At 40.4% G+C, this 17,167-nt stretch overlaps 1 protein-coding gene across 1 annotated transcript in view; it reads left to right on the top strand.

Annotated features, from left to right (window-relative positions):
• COP1 (COP1 E3 ubiquitin ligase) overlaps positions 1-17,167 on the top strand; it is a 134,156-nt gene that overhangs the window by 73,393 nt on the left and 43,596 nt on the right. The gene's annotated exons all lie outside the window — the stretch shown is intronic.

Here is a 17,167-nt window from a genome sequence, read left to right on the forward strand (position 1 = left end):
TTCTTATTCCCCCCAAAGATGTGAGGTTGGCTGCTATGCCCAGGACTGAGGTGTCTTTGTAGTTAAAATGTCTCTAAGTAAGACTTTTCAAGTGTGCAGTCACCAAGAAGACATCATACTACCCAAATGTCAACTTCATCCTGCAGCCTGACTTTTTAATTTGGGTGCCCCTATCAGAGGTAAAAGCTCAGGAAAGCAAGTTGCCTAGTGTGTTTGAGATCACTAAGGCAACCAGGCAAAGCTCAGCTTTGAGAGTCTCATAGCAAAGTTAATGTGTTAATGTGGTGATAGTTGTTCTTTCTGATTTATAGTGTTGCTCTATAAATACTACAAAGCCATACTGGGAATTTTAACTGGTTTTACCCGAGTTGTGCTGTAAAACAGTGTTTCCCATAGCTGCAACTTCAATCCCTGTGGCTGGGCTCATGTTTTCCTAGGCTGGGCAAAGATCACTGTTAATATTTTTTTTTTTTAGTAGTTGGTGGGGAAAGCACAATGAGCCTTTATTCACTTAGATTAAACAGTTCTTGGTGATAATACAAAGAGTTGAGAGCAGAGCAGGTATCGCTTTGGGAGGCAAATGTATCGTTCTCTGCATGCAGCAACTGAAACTCGGAGGTACCTATAAATGTTTAACCAACTCTGCATTTTCTTTCTCCTTGGGGAGTTTTAATGCGCTTGTAACTAGATGTTCTGATGACATTTGCTGTCTCTGGACTTCAGGAGATACGTTGATCATTCTTGCAACCACTGGTTTGCCATTTCATTTAGGTGTTCCCATTTCCAGGCTGGTTCTACTTTGATTATGACTCAGGAAGGAAAAATAAACTTGCGTTTTGATATACTGAAAAAAATTGATTCAAGTTGGAGAGTAAAATATTGACTTGCTTGACAAGCATCTCACTGAAGTTTAGTGAATTACATGCAAGGATAGAATTGAATTACAATACCTACTAGCAGCATTTGAATGAAAGGGGCTATCTGTGAAAGGCTCTAGGGAAGGATGAGAGCACCAGCTCCAAATGGATCAGTCACTGATTAAAATACATATGTAGAAGCACCACGAAACAGAATTCTTTCTGATAAATCAGTAACTGGGATTACTTTCCACCTGAAAGGCAGAGTGGGGATAAGGCACAGATAAATTTATGAAGGCTTTCAGGAGCTGTAGGGCATGTGGGATGGAAGTGGATAGGAGTGTCTATCCCCACACTCAGGTCTAACAAACCACAATGGGCTTGTCTTCAAGTGTGTTTGGGAAAGAAGAGTGATAGGGAGGCTTTAAATGACTACATGTGCATTTTTATGATTTGGAGAATGCTGGGGGGGTAAAATAGTATTTGTACTGGGGAAGAAGGCATAGGAGGGGGAGAAGATAACATTTTAAATGTGTTTACATCTGCTTGATGCTTGGTAATTGAGTCTCTAAATAAAAATTGTATGTTTAACTGTGATTGCTGAAACAATTATATGGAGTAATTGAACTGATGGGAATGACTTCCCACAAAGGAATTCTAATTGATATTTCAGCCATAAATACATGTGAAAAAAATGGCATAAGAAATACCGGAGTCTTGAAATATGTTATTTCTTAACTACTAAAAAGGAAATTCTGAGAAAAAAAATGAGTTAATGTCTACTTTCATAGTCCATATAGTAAAGCAGTCCTGTTTAATGTGTTATGATGGAAATTAAGGTATTTCTCTTCCATCAGTTTCAGATAGTCTTGTTCAATAATTTTATTTAGTCTATGAAAAAAGCAGTATTACTTTTGAATAGTGTAATTTGTCACATAGGCTGTACAATTAATAAAGGAAGAGTCAAAGCTGGTTTCCTCGAGTAGCATTTCTAAAAAAAAAAAAAAAAAAAAAAGGTGGATTGAGCACACTGATTTGGCCATTCCTGTTTACCCCCAGGAGGAATATAGATGAGCAATGCAAAACGCTAATGCAATGACCAGTGTAGTAGGCAATTTTAGAAAGCTGGCCTAGCTCTGCCTTGGCTTGTTCACATGCTAAGAGGATTTTCAGTTTTAAAAATTTTCAGTTACTTATTCAATGATTTAGTCAATGGTGAAAGAGCCAAGACTTCCTACCGTTGCATGCCCACGGAGTTTTGTACAGTATTTAGGCAGAAGTGCTGCTCCTGTGTATACTCTCTTGTTTTATTGATTGAGTGGAACAGGACTATATTTATGTGTGTATATATATTTATAGTGTAAGACTTGATGAGATAAGCAATTGATGAAATGGTTGGGAGAAAGTATTTGTACTTAATATTTAAGATATAAAAGGAGGAAGTAAATTGATTTAATATACCATTATTAAATTATTAAACATACATGTTTCAGCTCCTTCTCCCCTGTATGCAGAATAGCTTGCAAGCTAGCAATGCGACTCTGACTGCAAGTCTAAATTCTTTCAGTGTTAATATTTTGAAATTTTTTTCATTTTTAATTTTCTGGTTTTATTTACTCTTGAGGGTTTGTCTTAACCATCCATACAGCTGAAATACCTTTTTATAAGGTCTTGTTCTTTCCCACCTTTGCCTTTGCTCTTGACAAATGCAACTTGTCCGTTTGCATTCATCTACTCAGAGTGCCTCTTTGAAGTGGGTTTTCCCATTAACTAGATCAGTGTCTCTGTAAATCTCTGTGCTGGTTCACCCTTTGCATTCTCTACAGAAACAGGATGGCTATCTTAGGGTCCTTTCTACCCTGTCTCCAGTTTCCATATCCCTTCTCATTTGTTAGTAATATCTTGACTGTTGGCTCACTTCTGCCCATGATGCTATATCGTGCACGGGTGAAATATTCAGAGGTGTCTTTGTGCTTTCTCTCACTTTCTCCAATTTTAGAAGAACTCCCTTTTATAGACAAATAGGAAGGAAGAGACTTAAGTCCTGTAGAGGTCTACAAACATGTGGCATGAATTATATAAACGAATGCAGCAGCCTATTGAAATGGTCTCATTACCCTTTTGTTCCCTGTGTGGCTCTGTCTGCTGAGGACCTCCAGTCCTCAAACCCAGGGGCTTTTTGGGGTGTGGGGGTCACTTCTGCATGAGTGAGTGCTGAGTGTGATGGCAGCCTGGCCCTCATCTGGGCCCCTCAGCCATACTGCAGAGTAGGTAGTCACAGTCAGGTATCCACAGCTTCAGGGCTCTGCAAGGAATTCTGAACCGGGGATCTTGGTTTTAAAAAAGCATTTCCACCTGCTCCCAGTTTACATGCTATGTTGCCAAATAAAGGAGTGAACTGAAGGTCTGTGGTGATGGCTTTTGAAGAAAGGTCAGGCAGCGAACCCTGTGGCACATTGAGTGAAACAGGGGTTATCACTGCAGCAGCTTTGGCTGTGTTTTTCTCCCTGATGAGACTATGTTGACTCTTGTGGAGGCAGCCAGATGCTATGTGGCTGGCCCTCACCTCCCCCTCCCCCCTCTAGTAAGATAGGGAGGAACAAAAGAGAATTCGTGGGTTGAATAACAAGAAAGAATTTACTAAATATAACAAGAGAACAACTGTAACAATAGTGAGTTCAAAAGGAGAACGGCTAAAATGCAACAGTGGCTTACCAAATGCAGCGACTGCCCCCCACAGCACCAACATGGCCCGAGGAGCAGACGGCTGGCATCATAAGGTATGAAGTAATCCTATGAAAATTAACTCCATCCTGATTGAAACCAGGACAACTCTACTAGACTGCTTGTTGCTGTTCATATCACGCTGCTCCTCCTCTGTGGAGAACATGCTTTTCTCCCTCATGCCAAGTTCCTCTGCAGGTCCCTGCCTATCACACTGGCAACAGAAGAACATCATGAAGAAACTGCCTTGACTGATGACTCCTGAAAAGGACATGATGTGGGTTGGAACTGGGATTTGTGTGGACTTCTTGATCAAAACCTCTGTGCTTCAGGATACCCATTGGTAAACACAAGTAGTGATAATGGAAGGAGTTGCTGTGGTGCCTTGATTTAGATGTAGCCATGATCAAAAGTGCTGTTAGACTGTGTATCCATATGGAGAACTCTCCTTTAGTAGAGAGTACTGAGTTGACTTCAGATGCCATAGAAAACCATGCTTTAGTTGCCACTATAGAAGCAAATGCCAATATTACCATCTAATATGGATGATACGTGTTTCTTTTCTGGACTTTTCACTCTGAAAGCTTTTGGATGACCAAAAGATCATTTTGGTAGCTTAAAACAGAACAAATGAGCAATAAACTAGAAATAGAGCCTATACATGAGAGGAACGAGTATTTGGTTTGGGAAATAACTCTCTTAAAATCAGACAGGCACTTCAGGTGAGAGGGAAGCTAGTGAGTCTGGCTGCAGTCTGATAAAAATCTGTTGCAGTGGAGAGGCACATAAAGAAGTAAAGATCCCTTTTGTCTGTTACTTTAATAAAATATTCTATTTGCATACTTACTCTGTTGAAACATTGGGCAGTATAAACTGTAATCACTGCTGAATACAAAATCAGGTAGTTTTGTAGTCTTTTCCTCTTTTTAAAAATAGATAGGGTTTTATCCTGAAATTAGCTACATAAATCATGACTGAAGTTGTTATTGTTCTGCCTCAGCAATAGCACTGATGCCCTCAACCCATATATTTCCTAGCAGTACCGTTTGCCTGCTTGGAAAATAAAAAGGCTGAAAATGCATGCAGTTTGCAGCTTGAATGTCCAAGTTGTGCAGTCTGGGTGAGGTCAGGCTGTCTGCTAACTCTAATGAGCTAAGCGTAGCTATTGACAGTAGCAGTGCTTTATTCCCAGCATGCTGTAATACTGTCAGCAGCTACCACTGACCTTTTATTTCCCATATATTATGCAGAGATCCTGTAATCAAAACTTAAGATTCCTGAGTTCTTACATTAGATGCATCATCTCACATGCTATATTTTTTTCCCTGTAGGGCCCACAAATTTAGCAGGTTGGACTGGGGAATGAGAGGGGTTCCTCAGAGATGCAGGAGAGAAACTACCTGCTCTCCAGGAGCTTCACACAAGTGGAAGCAGCGAACAAATACAGATGGACAGAGGAGAGCAACAGAACAGCTGCAACATGGTCAGAGCTTAAGGTTTTGCTGGGTTAAATTTAACCTCAGTGAGGTCTCTAAACCGCTCCACTACATTGTCACACACTCTTTGATAGCGTGGGTTCAGATGAAGTAACCAGGGCAGGGAAAACACAGGTCAGTGCTGATGTATGTTGGTTTTACTACTTACAGCCTCAGTTTGAGACTACCTGCACTGGGGATACTGTATTCCTTTCTGAATATTCCTAATTTTGATTTTTCATCTCTCCTTCATACTGGCAATTGTGTGGCTAAAACAGAAACAGAATTGCCTTATTTTCTGGATCAGCTCATGTCCTGATCATAGAGCACCAGTACCAGCCCCAGATGGGCTTTTGGCAGCCTGAGTTGAGATCAGCATTAGCTAACAAGCTGCAAATCCTCAGTGAACGTAAGGTCTACTCCTTGTGCTGAGGTTTCTCTCCTTGCTTGCTCTATTTCTCCTCCTTATTTCCTTCCCCACTTGTACAGTGACACCAAGCAAGAACATGACCTCAGAAAGTGCTTTTCCGTTGAAGATGTATTTTCCCCTTCCCCAGCAGGCTTTGCATGCTATTCAAAGATCTTTTCCTGTGCACCATCTTCAGCATTACAGAATGGCATCATATTCTGTCTCTGAATGCTGCCGCCTTTCTTTTATTGTTGAACAGCCACAAAACCAATACCAATCCACAGCATCCAGTGTGTTGAAGGACTCCTGTTGCTACATCAACAACTCTGTTTTCATTTGCAACTATTCACTCACCCCTAAGGTCTCTGCATTACCCTGATGCACTTATAGTTCAAGGTCACATGTGGCTTCTTTATCGCCTTTGTTCAATTTTGCTAATATACCTGGTGTCCAAGCAGGACCACTTTGGAGACCATTCTTGTCCAGTAATTTTTTTTTTTTTCTACTGCAGTAACTGGAGCAGTGATTTCTCTTTTCCAAACATCTCTCTGTAGATAGAGCTAGCCTTTCATGCTGCCTTGGATCTGGGTGACTTTCCTGACTTGTCATTCAGCTCAGAAGAATGATATGATATTAATGGCCAAGAAGGCAGTGTGCCTTTTTGGAAGAGAATTAATGTTTTCCAGCTGAAAGCAAGGTCTTACCTTAATAGATTCTCATGGGTAAGTACTCTGCTCTATTGAAAGCCTGCAGCGACTCAGAAAGAATCTGTTTTTGTGAATATGACATGTTTAGGGTGGAGTTAGGCAGCTTCTTTGGGCTTAAGCTACAAGATGACCTTTAGCATGTGAATGGAGCGCAGTGTTCAAAGGCACAAAGGTTAGGCATTTCTTTCAAGCCTGTAGAAAAACTTCACAGCGGTGCTCGAATTTCAGCCTTTATGAAACTGGTATGGCACACAGTAGTCCAGGACTTGCCCGTTACTTGTATTGGAGTTTACCTGCAGGGTGTCTTTTCTTTTTGTGGGTATTCAATTATCTTTCTCTAGTCCATGATCTCTGAGGCTATTGGCAGGGGAAGTAGGGAACAAAGTTCATGTTTTGGAAGTGGACACTTGTCACCTTATAATTTAAACTTATTCCAGAATTCATTGCAAAGATTTAATTTGTTGTAACTTTTGAAAGCATCTACAGCACTTCAGTCAGTTGAGGGTTGTTTGCAGGAATCTGTATTTTTGGCCAGTGTGGTGGTGATCATATTTCTGTTCCAACAGTACTTAGAGTGGGGGAAGCACTGAGCTTAGTGAGATTGTTTAGGTTAGAACACCATCTTGAAGGCTTGACTTAAATGTTATTCCTCTTCATGGATTCTGGGATGTAAATGAAAGCAAAATACCGAACCATACCATCTGCTGTCCTGGTGAAGACAATCTGTCTGGCACTGGTAGGTAGATCACACTCTGCTTCCACTCAGGACTGACGATCAGAAGAATGGCACCTGTGCCCTGTTATTTAAACCTACAATTTTTGCAGTTAAGCTGACTTGCCTATATCTGCACATCAGAGGTGCTGCCAGATCAGCCAGGCACTGTACAGCGTTTTCCTACCTTGCTGCAGCCACTTCCTAGGAAATCATGGAGGGTCGTAAAACCACTCATAGATGTGCAGGAGATGTTGCATGTACAAATTTTACATAAACTTCAGAGTTTAGAAGCTTATGTAACTTTTAGTTGCACAGAAAAAGTAGTATCTGGCTTGTGTTTGATAAAAAATTTGCAATGAACAGTGAGTAACAATATAAAGACCTTTTGGGAGTTTCCTAGCTTTATCTCAGAGGTCGTCACACTTCAGTAACAAGTGGACGAGTAAAATGAACTTGAAAAGCTCCATTTGATTCTCTGGAGAAAAGGATAAATCTATCATTAGCAGAAATGAGTGTGATAATTGTTTGCTTAAATATTCTTTTCCTGAACATTTTGTCTTACTACTGGTGTTGAAGTAATTTAGTCAATGTTACAAAATTCAAATTAAAATTGAAATGAGCCTTGAAATTCAAGAACAGATCGGCAACTGCAAGATTCATCTTTTCTTCAGAATGCCAAATTGCTCTTGCTACTTGCTGTTGCTGTATCCCTTAGTTTAATCCTTTCCAACCTCAGTAGTTTCCAAAGCTGCAGTTTTTCTGGTGGCTCGTTTAAAGGAATTGCTCATTGGAATTACATCCTCTGTAATGGCTTCCTGTGTTATCTCCTGGTCAGACTACTGCATAGATTAACTGTTCCAGCCTTTTATTTGGGTACTGTGCACATTTAGGTTTTTTATAACATACACTATTTTATAATACAAGCTGGTGAAGGTTGTCACATTGCATAGGAAAATCTGTAACCTGCAAATGCAGTGTGAGCTCTCATCTCAGAGGCATCTTTTCATAGTATCTGACTAAGCATTGCATGAGTTTGTAAGAGAAGATTTTTTGAATGTTTGGCCTAGGCTCCTCTAAAGAGGCCCTGTTAGCCATTTGAATCTCAAGAGGATGACAGAAGACTGTAGATGTGTGTACAAATCTAGTCACTCTTTACATGACTTACTGCATTGCCTAGCCAGACTGTACATTGCTTCTTTTCCACGTTGTATACCTGTGTGTCATCATGTGTTTTTTTTGTGTTCCCTTGTCTACCTAATCCACCATACCTTTGGGGCTTTTGTTTAAGTATTCATATCTGAAGCTTGAATATTAGCAATTGTGATACTGTATTTAATATCCATTGTCTCTTCCAGTGGAATTTGCTTTGGAGGGCAGTTTAGGTAATTAAGCAGATCGCCATCTCCAGAACCTAGTACAAGAAGGCTTATATCTCCTGAGGCTAGTGAAGTAAAATATAGTTGTGAACTAAAATCAGATTTGACTGTAATTTGGAAAACTCAGGTCCTCAGCTGCATATTGTAATGGATATGGCAGCAGCAAGCACATTCTCTGGAGCCAGTTTGACTGCTCTGAAGCCTGTTTGGTTCTTTTTCTATGATGTTTGCTGATACAACAAAAACCTTAAAGATGTTGATTCCTAAATGCACTGCTAAAATCTTCGGGAGGATGTTCCTTTTCATATCTGCTTTTCTTAAATGTATCCAGCCCTTATCTACGTGATCTTGACCTCTTGCAGTGTGTGGTCCCTGGGAGTCAGACTATGCTGCCCTTTCCCTCCATCACAGCTCCATGACACACACAACATTCAAGAACCAGAGCTGACAGGTTTGCAGTAACAACAATTACTGTGTGCAATAAGTATCTTGAATTGGGAGAGATCTGTTGAGCAAATGAGGTAGTACTTTAGACTTTGATAGAGGTATCCAACAATTACTGTACAAAAAAATTCTCACATAAGCACCAGGAGCTTCAGATCTTCTGAGATGTAATCCATTTTACATGGGTTGAAGCATCTTTTACTCAGAATGACTGTTCTTTACATGTTCTAGGTGTCATAAAACTTTTAGCCGTCAGCCTAGATACACTAGTGCATGTAATCCTACATGTTACATAGTCAATGAGAAAAGTTAGATTAAGAATCTGAACAGTACCTCTTTCTTTTTTCTTTCAGACATAAAGAATGAATTCTACCAAAAGCTGCAGGTTGTTACTGCTATTGTCTTCATTGGTTCTGTAACATTAGTAAATCGTCCTTATGTGTATTGAATATTTTGTTTCGCCAACAATCTGATAGAAGGCAATCTTTGAATTTCACAAAAACTATCTAGCCCTTATTCCTGTGAGAAATCTCTGTAGCTCTTTAAAAACATAAAGGTCAAAGTTTTAAAGGAATTCTAGAGAAATCTGTTTTGCTTCCCCCTCCCATCAGAGCCCTTTTCTCTACTGATTAAGATCTCTAATGTTTTATGTCTCCTCATTCCCTCCTTAATATGAGACAAGTTATTTAGGGTAGAGGTTTTATGGGCTGCTGTGTCAAAAGCTTTAGACAAGTCAGTAAAAATATGTCCCCAGTGTGTAAAGACCATTATCCATAACCCAGCAAATGTCATCTGTAACTTTAAGCCATAGGGAATCTGTTGAATACAAAGGTTAAAAACCCAGTTGGCAGTTCCCATCAAGGCTGCTGTTCCCTTCATCTGTTCAGCAGAGGGAGATATAGATCTTTAGTGAAATGCTAGTGTTGATATTTTTTTTTAATAGTACATTTGTTGATAGTAAGAGACAAAAATCACTGGCTGAAGCAGGGTATAGTCTTCCCTGCAGAGCTCTGTCAAAATATTTCAAGTGCTAACCTGAAATTCTCTGGTCTTACACTGCTGAGCCTTTCCTTGGATGAAGGAAAGGTAGAAGGTGCTTATTGTGCTGTCGGTTTTGCCAGAGATGAAATTGAGGCCAGCAGACAAGTTTAATCTAAGATCAGCTGTCTTTAATTCAGTTTTCATGGAGTAGACCCTTCTCATGTTGCTTCGTTTGTCATCCAGTCTACTAAGCAGAACACTGTTAGGCATTTTGTCTTCTCAAAGCTGTGCTCTGCTTTCACTTAAATGAGAACCGGGCCTGGATTTATGTTGGATTCCCTAAATATGATTTTTTGGAGACTGGTTTTGTATTGGATTCCCTAGATATAATTTTTGGAGACTGTTGCCCATCATCTGTATTGCAATATAGGAAAATGAGATTGGGTTGACATACCCAAATACCCATGTGCCACCTTCTGCTTTGGAAACTTCCTTTCATCTCTTCACTAATATCATGGGCTCTGTGGCTTTCTCACTTTAAAGGTTTGGGTGGGGTTTTTTTAAGATTTTGCCATCAGCAGAATAAATCATACAGACCTTGCTTAATCTTGTATAGTCTTCAGTCATGTTGTAAGGGCGTATGGTGGAGGCTTTGACCTGCAGGGAAAATACCTATTGATTGCTTTTCCGAAGTTCAGTCCCTTTTTGGGTGGCCATTGAATGTTTGACACCTGTGAAGACAGGGTATGAGGAAGCTCCTTGGGAGTCTGGTACAATGGTATGAGACCACTTGTCTAGACAGAGCTCCAGTAGCATGAATGAATGAAGTACTGCATCCCAAATCATCTCAGGCACACACATGAAATACAAAATAAGGACGTTGTTCCAGTTCGCTGCTATGGACCACTGTGTTGCTTTTAAAAGGGATTGCTGAGGCTCCCCCAGGGCAACAGAAAATGGTTATTCACAGAAAAACTGTTCCTTTACTGCAAAGGGAACTCCAGGTAAAAAGAGGAGGAAAAAGCAAATGCATCAAATGCGTAATTTTGTCTTTGTTATAGAAACAAAGTACTTGCAATTTCTGCTGGAACAGAAAATCATGAATACAAAGCCATATCTAGCAAACATTTTAACAAGCCTGTAACAATGGCTGTTGGGATAAAATTTTCTTGTTTTATTGGGTTGGTTTTTTTGAAGGGGAGGGACAGACATGAAAAAATAAAAAATACCAGTTAGCATTACCTGCGCTGCAGCATTCTACAGGGAGATGCTGGGGTGAAATGGATTTATTTCTGCTCTTCCCTCCTCGTGATTTGTCATGCTGCAAGTGGAAAACAGCACACTGCATTCTTCAGCAGAATAGTTTTGTCTGTTAAAGGTTCTTTGCTTCAGGCTGTATCAAAACCATTTTTAATCTCCTTCGTTGCAGTAAGGGAAATTGTTTGTAAAGAGGGCATTGATGTCAACTCACTGTTGTTGATATGATCTAACTTCTTCAGAAAATTCTTGTGTTAATTTTTGGTGTAGGGCTTTGTTCGTTGAATTCAAGTCCACAACACATTGTTGTCTTTTTTTCTTTTCCCTGAGCATCTATTTCCTTTATGTAGTGGAAATTGTCACACTGTCCTCTCTTCCTGAAATGGCTTGTGATAGGCCAAAGCCTGTGCTGATCATATCCCATCCTGGTATTACTCTGTCAAGTGAAATAAATCTCTTCATAGTGTTTCATTGTCTGGAAGGCTTCCCACCGTTCTTTGTCAAATGTCCAAATACCACCATGTATTTCTATTGTTATAATAAAGACTCTTTTTTTTTTTCCTTCATACATTCTCTTCTGCTCTGGAAGAGACCCAGGATTAAAAATGGTCTTTTTTGGGGGTACTTGCATGAAGGTTCACCTGTCTTGTTGAGTTGAATTATTCCCAGAGATGGAGTATTCAACTGTCCTGTGTCCCCAGTCTTCTCTTCAGAGCAAGACCCTCATATGGATGTTTGAACTCCAGCCTGTCTTTCTGCCATGGGGAGATTAAATCTCCACCCTAAACTTTTTGAGCAAAGCTACCTGTCACATGAAGATCTGTAAGTGCTGTTGTAGTGTTGTATTACAGGCTTGGCAACAGTTAATGTTCAGCATTTCTCCTTTTCTTTTTACTAGTAAGAAACAAAAGTAATTAAAGGACAACTAAGGTTGTATGGCAGTGCTTCATGCCACCCCCATCATGTGGGTGTAGGTAGACAAAACCTGAAAGATCCAAGAAGCCAGAAACTTGTGCAGCAAAACACAGCTTAAACATTAATGCTGTAATGCTGAGAGATGGGCTAATGTCTTTCCTTTCTTATGTCAGTAGCAAATAGCTTAAGCAAATTTGGATTTTTAAAAAAATTTCTCACTACTGCTTTGACCTAAGAGCACTTTTCCAGGCAGCTGAGGGAAGAGTATGCAGAATCTCTGTCTTTGGAAATGCTCAGAGCTTGACTGAGCAGGACCCTTGAACACAATTATTTAACTTGGAAATTGAATCTGACTTTGCAGTGGTCCCTTCCTTGAGTGGGAAGTCAGACTGGCTGGATTCCAGAGGTGCCTTCCCACCTATGTTACTTTACAACTTGCAGGGCCCTTGAGCAAAAACGGGTTTCAGACAAACTGCGCTGTGTAAGATTAAGTTTCAGTTTGGGTTTCCTCATAATTAAATCCTGAGTTGTCTTTTGACTGGCCCTTGATATCACTGCCTTTGTGGGGAGGCTGTGTTTCCTGGTGTGGAAGTGTGTAGAAGATCCACTGGAGAGGTTCCACTTCCTTATTAATAGCTTTTTAGTTAGTCTCTAAGTAAATGTGCAGCTTGTTAGCTGGCTTCGAGGTCAAGAGAGTGTTGAGGCTTTTGTAGGTCTCCTCTCAAATTAAAGGGAATCTATTTTAAAGCATTTCATGTTCAAGGTTTTCATGCTGATAGCAACTGTCTGTCTTTTCTCAGGTTTTTGAGAAAGAGCAGCACTTGTTTACCTTGCCCTTGTTTAGGTTTCTGTGAGGACCAAGGCATCTAATGTGCCAAGTCATCTTCAGTGTACTGCAATACAGTGTACTACTGTTGATTTGAGTTTATTTTTAAATCAGGATGTTGTCTCTATCTCATTCCTCTTTCTCCTCACTAAGAGAGGAAGAAATGTTTTTAACAGTGAAAACAGGTTGCATATGAGCCTCCCAATTCTGTATCCCTTTTTAGTTTAGTCAAAGGTTTTACCTCTGAGGATGCAATCTTCCTTTTTATAGCAAGAAATCACACTGAGCCCAGCTGGAAAAGAGACTTTTGGTTAACCCATCTTGATGCTAAAGTTCTATTTTTCTACTGCTTGTTTATCTGTGTTCAACAAAAATTCATTAAGGAGGCTTGTCCTCTTCTTCATGGTGTACCACTTAAGAGAATGACAGCATGTACTCTTTCCTTTCACCAAGAGGCACTTGAAACATAAGCTTTTGTCTGAACTGCTGGGCTCTGGACACTTGAAGGCATAAGGATATGATTCTATTTTCCTGCTAAACAAGTTGCCTAGGTAGATCTGAAGGCTTCATTTTGTCCACTCTGTGTAGTGAGCACTCTTGCTTACATTTGGTATACAGAGAAGAAACAAGTGAAGGGAAAAATCAGTTTCTATAGGTAGATGTTTAAATATAAGTAACTGGATTTCAGTTAACCTCTTCAATATGTATTGAGCAATAGAGGCTTCCTTCAGGATCTCTGAAATAATTTTTTTAACCAATAAAAGTAAAAATGGAATCGAATACCACAAAATCATGCCTCTCACCTTTCATTCTGATGCAAGATGGTTTATGGGCTTTTTCTGTGCCCTTTTGTTGCTCTTTTGGTTTCTTCAGGATAATGTAATTGGAGGTGAACAAAGGTATCTTGGACCAAATTTGCTCTGAATATTTAAATCTTGTTGAACAAGTCATTTAAATACAGCCTTCAGACTGTGAATGTCTCTTACTACTGATGTACAGAGTTTCACTGGTGAGAACAGGCAGCCTTGTTTCAAGCTTGAAGTTCATATGGAGCAAAACAAATAGACAAAGCTGAGGGAATCATCAGCTGAGGGTGTGAGTTACTAGATGCAACAGATCTGATCATCATGGTCGAAGAAGCACAAGAGAAGCACTTTAAAGGGTACACTCTAGCCTGGGCTTCTTTTTCAGTAAAACATCTGTAACACAAGGCATTCAGGACTGTAGGCTGTAGCCAGAGCATTAATACACGAAATTAATTTGACTAAGTTTGGTATTGAAGAAATCTCTTATTCAAAAAGTCCAAAATGTGCTTTGATAACATAAGACTTCTGACAGACTGCTTAATTAACATCTGGCTCCCTACCCTACAACTTTGGTTTTGAATATGGGCATCTTCTTAGCTGGGCTGTGACATTTGTCTGACATGTAGCAGCTTCACTTACATTCTCAAGTGTATAAGCACAGAAAAATCTGAGCAATGTAAATTACTTATTTTTTGAAAGGATCGATAATCTAAATATTGAGCGGTTGAGAAATATGCATTTCTAAATGATTGAAATAAGAAAAATGGTCATTGATTCTCTGGCAATTCAGTTTTCCAGAGGAGAGCCACAGAACCTTGGTATGCAGCTCTTGGGGCTTTCTGGTGGTTACATCCATTGAATATAAAACTATTGCACTGCAGATAAACTTTTTTTTTTTGCTGTCCTTGGCTTGATGTCCCTTTGAGAAAGTAGTTCTTGGTTGAAAAAAGCCGGGGGGGAGTTAGCTCATGCTGGTTAATGTTCGTGGTGAAGGTGGGTGAAGCACATGACCTGGAAGATGAATGTTATTTGGAATGGCTGGGTACCTGGAAAGCGGTATTGCTCTGCTCTTTCGTTTCTGTACGGTACTGGTGCTCAGTGAAAGGTAAACTGCTGCTGTGTGATACTCTTTCCTAACCCTTGCCTACTCTTTCTGGAGCTGATACTCGTCGGTACACCTTGAGCGTAACAGCTGCTTTGTGATTTTATATTAACAAGCCTAAGTGTAAGGCAAATAATTTTTTGGCAAAAACAGACTTTGCCCCCTTTTTCTTTTCTTAACCAAAAATCCAAGAGCAATTCTATCTTTCTGAACAACTCTGAAATTACTGAAGTTGCTGCTGGCTCCCTTAACAATTCCCAGCTCTGCTTTTTTAGAATTTTTTAACCTGATTTCCTAAGATCATGTAACCACATCACCAGTTGGTTTGCTGCATCCCTGCCCCTGCAACCAAGTAGAGTCTGAGGACTGAGATTGAGAAGGTGCTGATCCATTCACCTTGTATATCATAAAAACATCCCTCCCTACTCGCCCTGTTGCTGCTGGCTGGAGTATTGTGAATTTACAAGTTGCCAGGTAACAAGGGATGCCATCCTTTGATGCATGTTAAATTTACGGAAGAGTGGTGAGATCTTTCAGAAGTTTGGAAAAGTCTGAATTCTTGATTAGATGTCACTAGACAGCTCAAAGGTGAAAGCAGCAGCATCGTAGGGGAAATAAGCAGTTCTTGAGTGTTCTGGAAAAGCACTATTTAGAAACTCAGGCTGGTGGTCAGAGACCTGCTTGGCAACAGTTGCAGAGCTTAGCTGCCCTTTTTGCCTTCAGAGATCACTTTAAAAAGTGTGTGTGTATGTATGTGTGTGTGTAAAATAAAATACAGCCTGCCAGCAAACATTTGAATTCAGAAGGCACAGCAGCAGAAATCTGTCATGCTCAGCTTCTGCAGTAACATTGAACTAGATTAGAATTGCTTCAGAGTGTTTAATTTGTTATGGTATATATACATGTTCTTTCCCATTATCTCATATATATTTCAATTAAGCCTGAACACCAAAGAAAAAGTAAAGCAGTGAGCTGTTGCTGCCCAAGGGTTAGGCGTGAGGCTCTTAACAGTGGAAATGTCATTTCCAAATTGAAATTGTTCTAAGTGAGTTTTCTGGTCGGGGTGGAAACTGTAGAGCTGCAAAAAAATTGCCAAATGACTATTTTAATGCTCATGTTTGAGGAGCAAAACAAAAATAAATACCCCTGTGTGTCACTGGTTAGAGGTGGAGTACGGTTCATAGTCTTCCAGGGATGCCAAGGGCAGGAGCCAGCAGTGGGATGCTGGATGAGTTGATGGGATCTTGCACAGTTCAGGAAGTGTTTGATTCACCTCAATGCTCCCTCTGTTTTCCTTACTTTCAGCTGCCTCTTAGGACTAATTAATTTTGTGAGCTTTCCAGAGCACCCTGCCACTTTGCCTTGGACCTGCTGGCATGCCCAGGTTGCTACCCATTGCAGGTGATTTCAGCTCATCAAACTCCACCAGGCGAGGCTGCTGCTGGGGTGCCTGGGAGTTGTATTTTTCTCATTTAGCTTCATTTTTGGGCTCTCTGCTTCCTCAGCAGATGGCATTTTTATCATGTTTTCGGAAAGTCCATATGGCCTACAAGAGAGAGTATCTCTTTAATTGTAAAACATGACCACCTGTTCTGATTTTAATGAATGCAGGGAGCATTTGTCTTCATATATCTACTTAAAAATAGCTGCTTCAATTGAATTTAAAAAAACCTCAACTGGGCACCAACACTTTGGCTGCTGAAATAATCAATTAATAATTAAGTGGCTAATTTTAGAACCCACTGGCCTTGCCCGTTCAGACTTGTTGTGATCAGAGCAGACAGTGATTGATTGCCCTGCCGATGCCTAGAGGCACATGCAGTGCTGGGGCCAGATGCTGACAGGCTTCGAGGTGTCTGTTGCGATATTTAGAAGGTGAACGCAACTTAATGTCTCTGCTCTGCAAATGGACTTGTCTCTCCTGCTATGGCTCTTTCCTCTTCGCATTGCTCTAGCTGCTCACACGCAGCCATCCGCAGGTACCCCTTTCCCTGCCACCCTCTGAAGGATAAAATCTGGTGCCCAAAAGGTATCCTACTGATGGGCCAGCTGGAGAGAAGGCTGAAACTGTAAGCAAAAATAGACTTGAAAGGCTTATCCACTAACTGGATCCTAATAGAAAGCCCTTCTAGAATCACTCTGCGCATTAAAATAACAATTGCCAGTTAACTGTTTTGTAGCTCCTGCAGCAGGTCTGCTCTTCAGATGAGAAATATGGAGTCTTTTGGCTGAAGCCAGGATGCCCAAATCGTGTTAAAGGAGTGTTAACGCATAGTTTAAAGTCCCTTTGAAAATTAACCCCTTTATTGAATAAGCCTTTGGAGGTTCGGAGGGTTGATATTTCAGAGGTGGAAGAAACAGGAGCATTAGAAAGAGTATACTGCTCAGGATTTCAGTGCTAGCAGTAATGGGTAGAGTAGCTGCGGGGTTTCAACACAAGGGGAGTAATTAGACAGTTCGGTGTAAGTGGTGGAGAAAACTCGATGTGGCTGCTTGGCGCACCTGCTTTTACACAGTGAGGAGGGGGAGAGCTAGGAACCTCTTACCAGAGAAGTCTCTGAACCCATCGTATA

The sequence above is a fragment of the Athene noctua genome, chromosome 5, assembly GCF_965140245.1.
Source record: "Athene noctua chromosome 5, bAthNoc1.hap1.1, whole genome shotgun sequence".
NCBI lineage: Eukaryota > Metazoa > Chordata > Aves > Strigiformes > Strigidae > Athene > Athene noctua.